We start from the raw sequence: 12874 nt of genomic DNA, 5'->3' as shown, positions 1-12874 counted from the left end.
ACCATAAGTGTCCGGGGCCCAAAACTGTTCAACAGCCTCCCATCAAGCATTAGGGGAATTGCCAATAACCCCCTGGCTGCCTTCAAGAGAGAGCTGGACAGATACCTAAAGTCAGTGCCGGATCAGCCGGGCTGTGGCTCGTACGTCGGACTGCGTGCGGCCAGCAGTAACAGCCTAGTTGATCAGGCCCTGATCCATCGGGAGGCCTGGTCATGGACCGGGCCGCGGGGGCGTTGATCCCCGGAATAACCTCCAGGTAGAGCCAGGAACATTTTATTTAAGTTAAAACATCAAAGTCGTAACAGCCTGTATTTGCCTGATAGACTGACACCCACAAGAAAAGAAAAAAAAAATTCCTAAGGCAACAATAGCACCTCTGTTAGTGTCACATTCAGAGGGTCTGAGTGTCACATTCAGAGGGTCTGAGTGTCATGTTCAGAGGGTCTGAGTGTCACATTCAGAGGGTCTGAGTGTCATGTTCAGAGGGTCTGAGTGTCACATTCAGAGGGTCTGAGTGTCACAATCAGAGGGTCTGAGTGTCATATTCAGAGGGTCTGAGTGTCACATTCAGAGGGTCTGAGTGTCACAATCAGAGGGTCTGAGTGTCACATTCAGAGGGTCTGAGTGTCATATTCAGAGGGTCTGAGTGTCACATTCAGAGGGTCTGAGTGTCACATTCAAAGGGTCTGAGTGTCACATTCAGAGGGTCTGAGTGTCACATTCAGAGGGTCTGAGTGTCACATTCAGAGGGTCTGAGTGTCACAATCAGAGGGTCTGAGTGTCACATTCAGAGGGTCTGAGTGTCACATTCAGAGGGTCTGAGTGTCACATTCAGAGGGTCTGAGTGTCACATTCAGAGGGTCTGAGTGTCATGTTCAGAGGGTCTGAGTGTCATGTTCAGAGGGTCTGAGTGTCACATTCAGAGGGTCTGAGTGTCACATTCAGAGGGTCTGAGTGTCACAATCAGAGGGTCTGAGTGTCATGTTCAGAGGGTCTGAGTGTCACATTCAGAGGGTCTGAGTGTCACATTCAGAGGGTCTGAGTGTCACAATCAGAGGGTCTGAGTGTCACATTCAGAGGGTCTGAGTGTCACATTCAGAGGGTCTGAGTGTCACAATCAGAGGGTCTGAGTGTCATGTTCAGAGGGTCTGAGTGTCACATTTGGAGGGTCTGAGTGTCACATTCAGAGGGTCTGAGTGTCACAATCAGAGGGTCTGAGTGTCACAATCAGAGGGTCTGAGTGTCACATTCAGAGGGTCTGAGTGTCACATTCAGAGGGTCTGAGTGTCACATTCAGAGGGTCTGAGTGTCATGTTCAGAATGTGGTCTGAGTGCCACATTCAGAGGGTCTGAGTGTCACATTCAGAGGGTCTGAGTGTCATGTTCAGAGGGTCTGAGTGTCACATTCAGAGGGTCTGAGTGTCACATTCAGAGGGTCTGAGTGTCATGTTCAGAGGGTCTGAGTGTCACATTCAGAGGGTCTGAGTGTCACATTCAGAGGGTCTGAGTGTCATGTTCAGAGGGTCTGAGTGTCATGTTCAGAGGGTCTGAGTGTCACATTCAGAGGGTCTGAGTGTCATGTTCAGAATGTGGTCTGAGTGTCACATTCAGAGGGTCTGAGTATCACATTCAGAGGGTCTGAGTGTCACATTTAGATGGTCTGAGTGTCACATTCAGATGGTCTGAGTGTCACATTCAGAGGGTCTGAGTGTCACATTCAGAGGGTCTGAGTGTTCAGAGGGTGAGTGTCACATTCAGAGGGTCTGAGTGTCATGGAGGGTCTGAGTGCCACATTCAGAGGGTCTGAGTGTCACATTCAGAGGGTCTGAGTGTCATGTTCAGAGGGTCTGAGTGTCACATTCAGAGGGTCTGAGTGTCACATTCAGAGGGTCTGAGTGTCACATTCAGAGGGTCTGAGTGTCACATTCAGAGGGTCTGAGTGTCACATTCAGAGAGGGTCTGGGTCTGAGTGTCACATTCAGAGGGTCTGAGTGTCACATTTGGAGGGTCTGAGTGTCACATTCAGAGGGTCTGAGTGTCAGAGGGTCTGAGTGTCACATTCAGAGGGTCTGAGTGTCACATTCAGAGGGTCACATTCAGAGGGTCTGAGTGTCACATTCAGAGGGTCTGAGTGTCAGAGGGTCTGAGTGCCACATTCAGAGGGTCTGAGTGTCACATTCAGAGGGTCTGAGTGTCACATTCAGAGGGTCTGAGTGTCACATTCAGAGGGTCTGAGTGTCACATTCAGAGGGTCTGAGTGTCACATGAGGGTCTGAGTGTCACATTCAGAGGGTCTGAGTGTCACATTCAGAGGGTCTGAGTGTCATGTTCAGAGGGTCTGAGTGTCACATTCAGAGGGTCTGAGTGTCACATTCAGAGGGTCTGAGTGTCACATTCAGAGGGTCTGAGTGTCACATTCAGAGGGTCTGAGTGTCACATTCAGAGGGTCTGAGTGTCACATTCAGAGGGTCTGAGTGTCACATTCAGAGGGTCTGAGTGTCACATTCAGAGGGTCTGAGTGTCACATTCAGAGGGTCTGAGTGTCACATTCAGAGGGTCTGAGTGTCACATTCAGAGGGTCTGAGTGTCACATTCAGAGGGTCTGAGTGTCACATTCAGAGGGTCTGAGTGTCACATTCAGAGGGTCTGAGAGCACTGACAATAGGGGAATATCAGGATATATTCCATCTTATTTTCTCCAGCTTTAATTTTTTCTATATTTTTAGTATTTTAGCTATTATTTCTAATAAAACATGACATTCTTTTAATTAAAAACATGTCTGGGTAGCAAAAGTAAAACAAGTAGTAGGAAGTAGACCAATGTGGCATGATAACATCATCAGGACAGTGGTGTCACTAATGTGATGTGGTGTTATTTTCACCTCTCATGCATCAGCAACATTTATATTTGGCTTCAAAAGTTGACTTATACACTGGCAGTTATGGTTGTTTATTTGACAAGTTGTCAGTTTGCCACATATTTCATACATTGGAAAAAAAATCATATGGAAAGTCATAAAAATATATAATGACTACTTCGATGTTTGAGAATATTTGCAGCAAGATGAGAGAGCAGTGACCAGCAGTTGCACTTCCACACAAGGCCAGAACTAACATGCTGACAATCAGCAACATGCAATAATTACAAAACATTACAAGACATTCAACCTAAATTGTATCTTATTGAATCAGAAAAGTATTTTGAATTAAAAAAACTGAACTGTGATGAGGATTACAACATTGTCTCAAGTACTTAATTGGTACAAAGTTTCATTTACAAGTCTAATTTTTTGACTGTTCACTGCAACAATAAAAAACTTCACTACAATTAGTTTGCATTACATGTGCAGTTTGTACCAAGTGTGATAATTATCAAGTGTCCTTGAACCAGCACCTTCAAGTGGCAGCCTTGCTTTCTTTCCCCTTTGTTTCAGTTATAACTTGAGAATGTTCCATCTGATATGTATGTGTACATGTGCACATGCAAGTATGTGTGTGTGCGTACTCACCTATTTATTTTTGCAGGGGTCAATTCATAGCTCCTGGCCCTGCCACATGCATGTGTGCATACACAGAGGTACTCAATGATTAATCATATATGTTCCATATTAGAATGGCCCTGTGGCCTGATGGCTAAAGCTCTTGCTTCACACGGCGAATGTCCGGGTTTGATTCCTGGCGAGGGTAGAAACATTGGGCGTGTTTCCTTACACCGGTTGTCTATGTTCCCCATCAGTAAAATGGATACTTGGGTGTTAGTCGACTGGTGTGGGTCGCATCCTGGGAGAAAACTGACCTAATTTGCCGAAATGCTCCACATAACAAGCGGCTTTCTATATAGTACTATGTCATTGATGTCAGTTATGGTCTGTATACCTTGTACATGTTTTATTTTTTTTATTATCACACCGGCCGATTCCCACCAAGGCAGGGTGGCCCGAAAAAGAAAAACTTTCACCATCATTCACTCCATCACTGTCTTGCCAGAAGGGTGCTTTACACTACAGTTTTTAAACTGCAACATTAACACCCCTCCTTCAGAGTGCAGGCACTGTACTTCCCATCTCCAGGACTCAAGTCCGGCCTGCCGGTTTCCCTGAATCCCTTCATAAATGTTACTTTGCTCACACTCCAACAGCACGTCAAGTATTAAAAACCATTTGTCTCCATTCACTCCTATCAAACACGCTCACGCATGCCTGCTGGAAGTCCAAGCCCCTCGCACACAAAACCTCCTTTACCCCCTCCCTCCAACCCTTCCTAGGCCGACCCCTACCCCGCCTTCCTTCCACTACAGACTGATACACTCTTGAAGTCATTCTGTTTCGCTCCATTCTCTCTACATGTCCGAACCACCTCAACAACCCTTCCTCAGCCCTCTGGACAACAGTTTTGGTAATCCCGCACCTCCTCCTAACTTCCAAACTACGAATTCTCTGCATTATATTCACACCACAGATTGCCCTCAGACATGACATCTCCACTGCCTCCAGCCTTCTCCTCGCTGCAACATTCATCACCCACGCTTCACACCCATATAAGAGCGTTGGTAAAACTATACTCTCATACATTCCCCTCTTTGCCTCCAAGGACAAAGTTCTTTGTCTCCACAGACTCCTAAGTGCACCACTCACTCTTTTTCCCTCATCAATTCTATGATTCACCTCATCTTTCATAGACCCATCCGCTGACACGTCCACTCCCAAATATCTGAATACGTTCACCTCCTCCATACTCTCTCCCTCCAATCTGATATTCAATCTTTCATCACCTAATCTTTTTGTTATCCTCATAACCTTACTCTTTCCTGTATTCACCTTTAATTTTCTTCTTTTGCACACCCTACCAAATTCATCCACCAATCTCTGCAACTTCTCTTCAGAATCTCCCAAGAGCACAGTGTCATCAGCAAAGAGCAGCTGTGACAACTCCCACTTTGTGTGTGATTCTTTATCTTTTAACTCCACGCCTCTTGCCAAGACCCTCGCATTTACTTCTCTTACAACCCCATCTATAAATATATTAAACAACCACGGTGACATCACACATCCTTGTCTAAGGCCTACTTTTACTGGGAAAAAATTTCCTTCTTTCCTACATACTCTAACTTGAGCCTCACTATCCTCGTAAAAACTCTTCACTGCTTTCAGTAACCTACCTCCTACACCATACACTTGCAACATCTGCCACATTGCCCCCCTATCCACCCTGTCATACGCCTTTTCCAAATCCATAAATGCCACAAAGACCTCTTTAGCCTTATCTAAATACTGTTCACTTATATGTTTCACTGTAAACACCTGGTCCACACACCCCCTACCTTTCCTAAAGCCTCCTTGTTCATCTGCTATCCTATTCTCCGTCTTACTCTTAATTCTTTCAATTATAACTCTACCATACACTTTACCAGGTACACTCAACAGACTTATCCCCCTATAATTTTTGCACTCTCTTTTATCCCCTTTGCCTTTATACAAAGGAACTATGCATGCTCTCTGCCAATCCCTAGGTACCTTACCCTCTTCCATACATTTATTAAATAATTGCACCAACCACTCCAAAACTATATCCCCACCTGCTTTTAACATTTCTATCTTTATCCCATCAATCCCGGCTGCCTTACCCCCTTTCATTTTACCTACTGCCTCACGAACTTCCCCCACACTCACAACTGGCTCTTCCTCACTCCTACAAGATGTTATTCCTCCTTGCCCTATACACGAAATCACAGCTTCCCTATCTTCATCAACATTTAACAATTCCTCAAAATATTCCTTCCATCTTCCCAATACCTCTAACTCTCCATTTAATAACTCTCCTCTCCTATTTTTAACTGACAAATCCATTTGTTCTCTAGGCTTTCTTAACTTGTTAATCTCACTCCAAAACTTTTTCTTATTTTCAACAAAATTTGTTGATAACATCTCACCCACTCTCTCATTTGCTCTCTTTTTACATTGCTTCACCACTCTCTTAACTTCTCTCTTTTTCTCCATATACTCTTCCCTCCTTGCATCACTTCTACTTTGTAAAAACTTCTCATATGCTAACTTTTTCTCCCTTACTACTCTCTTTACATCATCATTCCACCAATCGCTCCTCTTCCCTCCTGCACCCACTTTCCTGTAACCACAAACTTCTGCTGAACACTCTAACACTACATTTTTAAACCTACCCCATACCTCTTCGACCCCATTGCCTATGCTCTCATTAGCCCATCTATCCTCCAATAGCTGTTTATATCTTACCCTAACTGCCTCCTCTTTTAGTTTATAAACCTTCACCTCTCTCTTCCCTGATGCTTCTATTCTCCTTGTATCCCATCTACCTTTTACTCTCAGTGTAGCTACAACTAGAAAGTGATCTGATATATCTGTGGCCCCTCTATAAACATGTACATCCTGAAGTCTACTCAACAGTCTTTTATCTACCAATACATAATCCAACAAACTACTGTCATTTCGCCCTACATCATATCGTGTATACTTATTTATCCTCTTTTTCTTAAAATATGTATTACCTATAACTAAACCCCTTTCTATACAAAGTTCAATCAAAGGGCTCCCATTATCATTTACACCTGGCACCCCAAACTTACCTACCACACCCTCTCTAAAAGTTTCTCCTACTTTAGCATTCAAGTCCCCTACCACAATTACTCTCTCACTTGGTTCAAAGGCTCCTATACATTCACTTAACATCTCCCAAAATCTCTCTCTCTCCTCTGCATTCCTCTCTTCTCCAGGTGCATACACGCTTATTATGACCCACTTCTCGCATCCAACCTTTACTTTAATCCACATAATTCTTGAATTTACACATTCATATTCTCTTTTCTCCTTCCATAACTGATCATTTAACATTACTGCTACCCCTTCCTTTGCTCTAACTCTCTCAGATACTCCAGATTTAATCCCATTTATTTCCCCCCACTGAAACTCTCCTACCCCCTTCAGCTTTGTTTCGCTTAGGGCCAGGACATCCAACTTCTTTTCATTCATAACATCAGCAATCATCTGTTTCTTGTCATCCGCACTACATCCACGCACATTTAAGCAACCCAGTTTTATAAAGTTTTTCTTCTTCTCTTTTTTAGTAATTGTATACAGGAGAAGGGGTTACTAGCCCATTGCTCCCGGCATTTTAGTCGCCTCATACGACACGCATGGCTTACGGAGGAAAGATTCTTTTCCACTTCCCCATGGACAATAGAAGAAATAAAAAAGAACAAGAGCTATTTAGAAAAAGGAGAAAAACCTAGATGTATGTATATATATATATGCATGTGCGTGTCTGTGAAGTGTGACCAAAGTGTAAGTAGGAGTAGCAAGATATCCCTGTTATCTTAGCGTGTTTATGAGACAGAAAAAAGAAACCAGCAATCCTACCATCATGCAAAACAGTTACAGGTTTTTGTTTCACAGTCATCTGGCAGGACGGTAGTACTTCCCTGGGTGGTTGCTGTCTACCAACCTACTACCTATACATGTACATGTACCTTGTACATGTACTTGTAAAAATAGATATATATTATTAAGTGTCCTGGAACTGCTCCAGTAACTCTTAAAAGACTTCAAACATTCAACACTGTTGTGTCTTAGACAAGTGTTACTGAAGAATGTTGGTGAACATTTGCCAAATCTGAGTATAAATCACATGTATTTTTTCACCCTTTAAATAATTTGAGATATATTTGAGAATATCTCTTGAACAGTATCAGTCCTTGTTGTTAGGTAAGACACGTATGCAACATTTAGGTATCTTTATTTCAAGACGTTTCGCCTACACAGTAGGCTTCTTCAGTCAAGTACAGAAAAGTTGGAAAAAGCAGAAGAGATGTGAAGACAATGTAATCAGTCCACCACCCTTGAAGATCTAGTTTTGAGGTGGTCAGTCCCACAGCCTGGAGAAGAATATTTGCTCCAGTCTGAAACAATGTGAAGTTGAAGTGAGAGTATGGAGTCTTATATACTGTCAGGAGGTGAGATGTAGGCCATTGTTTCAGACTATGGAACAAATACTCTTCTCCAGACTGAGGGACTGACCACCTCAAAACTAGATCTTCAAGGGTGATGGACTGATTACATCGTCTTCACATCTCTTCTGATTCTATCAACTTTTCTGTACTTGACTGAAGAAGCCTACTGTGTAGGCGAAACGTTTCGAAATAAAGATACCTAACTGTTGCATATGTGTCTTACCTAACAACCTGTTGGTATTTTATACCGTTTTAATGTTCACGGTATCAGTCCTTTAATTGTGGTTTATCTTACATACAGGATAGTAACTATTACATATAGGATAGTAACTATTACATACAGGATAGTAACTATTACATACAGGATAGTAACTATTATATACAATATAGTAACTATCACATATAGGATAGTAACTATTACATACAGAATAGTAACTATTACATACAGGATAGTAACTATTATATACAATATAGTAACTATTACATACAGGATAGTAACTATTACATACAGAATAGTAACTATTACATACAGGATAGTAACTATTATATACAATATAGTAACTATTACATATAGGATAGTAACTATTACATACAGGATAGTAACTATTACATACAATATAGTAACTATTACATACAGGATAGTAACTATTACATACAGAATAGTAACTATTACATACAGGATAGTAACTATTACATACAATATAGTAACTATTACATATAGGATAGTAACTATTACATACAGGATAGTAACTATTACATACAATATAGTAACTATTACATACAGGATAGTAACTATTATATACAATATAGTAACTATTACATATAGGATAGTAACTATTACATACAGGATAGTAACTATTACATACAGAATAGTAACTATTACATACAGGATAGTAACTATTACATACAGGATAGTAACTATTACATACAGGATAGTAACTATTACATACAGGATAGTAACTACAGTGGACCCCCGGTTAACGATATTTTTTCACTCCATAAGTATGTTCAGGTGCCAGTACTGACCGAATTTATTCCCATAAGGAATATTGTGAAGTAGATTAGTCCATTTCAGACCCCCAAACTTACACGTACAAACGCACTTACATAAATACACTTACATAATTGGTTGCATTCGGAGGTAATCGTTATGCGGGGGTCCACTGTATTACATACAGGATAGTAACTGTAATAAAGTTGGTAGAATTACCGACAATATGTAAAGTAAAAGGACACAAGTGCAACTAGGAGTGCCATCCTAGCCATCTTATACATGGAACACCTAGAGTCCGAACACTTTGCCAACATCATCCCTTCAAGCGTCACTTGGTTACGTTACGTGGACGATGTCCTCGTAAAATCCAAAATGTTTTGATGTACGGGATCTTCAGGCAAGGCTCAACGCAGTTGAACCGGCGATCCAGTTTACACTAGAAGAAGAGTCCAATGACAAGCTACCTTTCCTCGATGTCCTCATTCACAAAGTAGACAACAACCTAAGATTTCAAGTTTATCGGAAACCCACCAATAAAAATGATCTCACACACTTCTATTCCAGTCAAGATACCAAGACCAAAAAAGGCATCATCATCGGGTTTTTCCTAAGAGCATACCGAATTTGTAGTCCTGAGTTTCTTGACGAGGAATGTACATACATTCACCAAACATTCACTGAGTTACATTTTCCTTCTTTTTTCATCAAAGACTGCAAGAAAAGAGCTCTTCAGATCATTAATTCTCCACGCATCAACACCACTCCCAACAAAGTTATAATTCTTCCCAACAGCCAGGTTGCACTGAACGTCTCAAAAGTACTTTCACAAGCTAACACCAGAGTCACCATCGCTTCTAGCACTTCAATAAAGGATCTAACCAGGACAAAATCCAAGCACCACGAACCAGTCAATGCAGGAGTTTACACTATACCCTGTGGAGGCTGTGACAAGATTTATGTAGGTGAAACAGCAAGAAACCTCAACACCCGCCTCAATGAACACATTTACGCATGTAGGAACGATAACTTGAACAACGCCTGTGTACAACACCGAAATTCCACCAATCATCTCATGAAATTCAGAGACGCCCAATTAGTGATCAAAGAAACTAATTTCCGCAGATGCAAGTGCCTCGAATCAGCACTGATCGCTGTTTCGAATACAATTAAACAAAACAACGGCAGCTTCACCATCTCCGAAGTCTTAGCAAGAATCCTCCTGAAAACAGTAAACCCTGCCATCACATAGTCTCTCCTGTTATACTACAAAAATGCACATTACAGAGAATGAACACTGAAACAAGCTGCCTCTTTCCAGTCTATATTTGTCCAACCTATTTTTTATGTTACCCAAGTAATTGCTTTTATATCCTTTTACTCATGTATGAATTAATTGCTCTACCATATTGTATTACTTTTGTCACTACCACCACTACTATTACTACTACTACTACCTCTAGTGAACATCGAAATGGTACCTCACTAGTATTGCACCTCACTCTGAGCCTTTATATACCCTCTGTGTCCATGTATTGTTTGTAATGGCTTGATAAAGCTCCTGGAGAGTGAAACGTTGCCACAATAAATGTCACATTAGTTGCACTTGTGTCCTTTTACTTTACATACAGGATAGTAACTATTACATACAGGATAGTAACTATTACATACAGGATAGTAACTATTACATACAGGATAGTAACTATTACATACAGGATAGTAACTATTCATACAGGATAGTAACTATTACATACAGGATAGTAACTATTCATACAGGATAGTAACTATTACATACAATATAGTAACTATTACATACAGAATAGTAACTATTACATACAGGATAGTAACTATTACATACAGAATAGTAACTATTACATACAGAATAGTAACTATTACATACAGAATAGTAACTATTACATACAGGATAGTAACTATTACATACAGAATAGTAACTATTACATACAGGATAGTAACTATTACATACAGAATAGTAACTATTACATACAGAATAGTAACTATTACATACAGGATAGTAACTATTACATACAGAATAGTAACTATTACATACAGAATAGTAACTATTACATACAGTATAGTAACTATTACATACAGGATAGTAACTATTACATACAATATAGTAACTATTACATACAGGATAGTAACTATTACATACAGGATAGTAACTATTACATACAATATAGTAACTATTACATACAGAATAGTAACTATTACATACAGAATAGTAACTATTACATACAGAATAGTAACTATTACATACAGAATAGTAACTATTACATACAGGATAGTAACTATTACATACAGGATAGTAACTATTACATACAGGATAGTAACTATTACATACAAGATAGTAACTATTACATACAGAATAGTAACTATTACATACAGAATAGTAACTATTACATACAGAATAGTAACTATTACATACAGGATAGTAACTATTACATACAGGATAGTAACTATTACATACAGGATAGTAACTATTACATACAGGATAGTAACTATTACATACAGGATAGTAACTATTACATACAGAATAGTAACTATTACATACAAGATAGTAACTATTACATACAGAATAGTAACTATTACATACAAGATAGTAATTATTAAGCTTAATCTGCTAGATGTATCAGAATCAAATCAAATCAAAAGTTCATTTCTTTGCAAAGGTTACAATGTGTGTTTATATTGATTTAATTAGATTTTTTGATTTGGTGATGGTGGAAATTGCTAGTGGTGATGGTGGTGGGTGCTAGTGGCGTTGTGAAGGTGAAGGCGCTAGTGGTGGTGCGGTGCTAGTGATGGTGGTGGATGCTAGTGGTAGTATGAAGGTGCTGGTGGTGGTGGGTGCTAGTGGTAGTGTGAAGGTGCTAGTGGTAGTGGTGGGTGCTAGTGTTGATGTTAAGGGCATTTGGTGGAGGTTGCTAATGGTGGTGTTAGGGGCATTTGGTGGAGGTTGCTAGTGGTATCATACATGCAAGATAGTAACTATTAACCCTTTGAGGGTTTCGGCCGTACTAGTACGGCTTACGACCCAGGATTTTTGATGTACTAGAACGCCTAAATTCTAGCGCCCTCAAATCTAGTGGGAGAAAGCTGGTAGGCCTACATACGAAAGAATGGGTCTATGTGGTCAGTGTGCACAGTATAAAAAAAAATCCTGCAGCACACAGTGCATAATGAGAAAAAAAAAAAATTTGACCGTGTTTTTGGAATGAAACAGCGACTTTGCACTGTATTTTCGTATGGTATTTATTGTTGTATTCTAGTTTTCCTGGTCTCATTTTATAGAATGGAAGACATATTACAGAAATGGAGATGATTTTGGCTGGTTTTACAATTAAAAGTACCTTGAAATTGAGCTCAAAGTAGCAGAAATGTTCGATTTTTACCAAAGTTCAAAAGTAAGCAAATCATGCCAAGCGTCCAATACACGTCAACTGGTGAGTCTAATATTCTTTCACAAGTGCGCTGATATTATTTATACCATTTCTACACTAATGCAGTAGTCTGCATAACAGTAAATCTTATTTTTTTTGTAAGAATAAAAATTCAAAGTGGAAAGCAAAAGAATGTAAGAGGGGAGCTGGGATGTGACTAATGAACAGAGGAAATGTAATTTTAGTGCCAGGAATGTCTTTCTTGTTTATTCTGGACCCTATTTGGAAATTGGCATCTTTTGAAATTTGTATGAAATTGGCAAAATTGCTAAATTCTGACCACTTTATTGGATAGTTCAAATCGGTAAATGGGTGGTTTTTTGTACTCATTCGATACAAAAAAGAGTTCTAGTTATGATTTTTGTCGACTAGTACATTGGAATTGGCCAAAAATAAAGCTCAAAGTGAGCAAAATCGCCGATGCATAAACATCGTCGAGACTGC

This window comes from Cherax quadricarinatus, unplaced genomic scaffold (genome assembly GCF_038502225.1).
Source record: "Cherax quadricarinatus isolate ZL_2023a unplaced genomic scaffold, ASM3850222v1 Contig4704, whole genome shotgun sequence".
Lineage (NCBI taxonomy): Eukaryota > Metazoa > Arthropoda > Malacostraca > Decapoda > Parastacidae > Cherax > Cherax quadricarinatus.
The sequence above is the reverse complement of the archived record's forward strand: the minus strand, read 5'-3'. Positions refer to the sequence as shown.